This window comes from Meleagris gallopavo, chromosome 7, assembly GCF_905368555.1.
Source record: "Meleagris gallopavo chromosome 7, MGAL_WU_HG_1.1, whole genome shotgun sequence".
Taxonomy (NCBI): Eukaryota; Metazoa; Chordata; class Aves; order Galliformes; family Phasianidae; genus Meleagris; species Meleagris gallopavo.
The window spans coordinates 11037527-11039083 of record NC_139410.1 but is presented as its reverse complement, the minus strand read 5'-3'; the positions used below and the strand labels follow the sequence as shown (position 1 = coordinate 11039083).

Genomic DNA, 1557 nt, shown 5'->3' with positions numbered 1-1557 from the left:
GAGACAGTCCGAGCTTGCTTACAGATGTGATGTTTTGCCACCAAAACAGAGCACTAGCTCTGATAGATGCGCTGATACCAATATGACTCCAATATCAGCAAAAGCTGATATTGCAAAATTGCAAAAGCATATTTTCTTCCAAGAAGGAAGTACTTGTCCAAATAAATGTGCTTTGTAGCAGTGCTCATGCAGGGAAAGAGGAAGGGATGGAGAGGGCAGAGATGTGTTGCTTTAGCTACCCTGGCCTAGTAAAAGTAGCACCATTTTTGTGTGTAGACGAGCTGAGGAAATGTGCAGGCCCTAGTCTAGGGGACGGGACTTTAAAGCAGTCACTGAAGCCTAGTGTCGGTTTTCAAGGCTGAAGAATATTATTTTATTTAGGCTTCCAGACCAGCCTTGCTTCAGGAATGCACTTAGGTTGTTTTTAAAGCAAACACACAATCAATAGCCTGGTGTTCTGCTCTGCTGTTTCTTGCCAGAGACCGAGGACCACACATGGGCTTTCCCTCCTCTCCGTCACACTGCCAGGCATGCTCCCGGTAGCGGCAGGCAGGTCTGGGGGATGAACGCAGAGAGCTTCCAAATGGCCAAACAGGCATCGGACATCTGGGCAGTTTTTGCTGCAAAGTATTTTCCGTCAGGCTTCCCTCCAGGTACCGCTGTGAAAGGACCAACTCACGCCGCCCCGTCATGAATGTTATTCACCCTCCGGCTTCAGTGGGAGTTTTATCTGAGCGAAGCCCAGGCGGGGGCTGCCAGCTTACCTCACCGTCAGTAATACTCCTGGTGGGGCCGAGCGCTGAGGTTTGCAGCCTGAACCCGGCAAATACCAGCGCCGGGAGCGATGGGGCACTGTGCCTCCTGCTCATCGCTGCGGAGATGGGCCAGGAGCGCACTCGCACAGACCCTTCCTAGGTGCAAGAAAAAGCCCGTTTACCTCCCTCCCTGCCGGGATGCGAACAAGGCCCTCAGTTACAGCAAAGGACTCTGAAAGCTCGGCTCGGACGGATCGCCTTGCGGCCGGTACTAACTGCGAGCAGCCGCCTCACGTGGTAAAAGAGCCCCGTGGCAGCTGCCTGCCCCCCGCAGCACGCAGCCCCGGCACGGACTCCCGGGCTCTCGCGGACTCTGCCCGCGGCTTGAAGGCGGCGCTGCGGAGCCCTGGCGGCCTCCGGCTGCAAGCGGAAACCCGCATTAGCGGAGAGGAGAGAAACAGGCTGAAATTGGAAGTGACCATTCCATGTTTGATGTTATTCAGAGGAGCCTGTTCTTCATTTAGGACATTAACAGTTGTAACAGAAGCTGTAATATTTCAACAACAGCGGTGATTAGGAGCAAAGAGGCAGCTAATCTCCATCTAAAAAGAGCTAACTAGCCCGTCCTTTAGCCCCTACCGCACCGCCACATTTAAATACCATGAATATTCACCGCTTGGCACCCAGCTGGCAGCTGAGCTGTTTTGACACAAAAACCTTCAAACTCAAAGAGTTTTTAATCAGTCTGCAAGAGAGAGAAGAAGAAAGTGAGAGAAAGAAATAGGAACAGAGAAAATGAATC

The 1557-nt window shown here is 52.3% G+C and overlaps 1 long non-coding RNA gene across 1 annotated transcript; it reads right to left on the bottom strand.

Moving 5' to 3' along the window:
• Window positions 1-364: 364 nt before the first annotated feature.
• Window positions 365-1135, bottom strand: LOC146543955 (uncharacterized). Its single transcript, XR_014884533.1, has 3 exons — window positions 1032-1135; window positions 765-911; window positions 365-620 (listed from the first exon to the last, which is right to left on the bottom strand). It is a non-coding gene; the product is annotated as an uncharacterized LOC146543955 (long non-coding RNA).
• Between the last annotated feature and the right edge of the window lie 422 nt (window positions 1136-1557).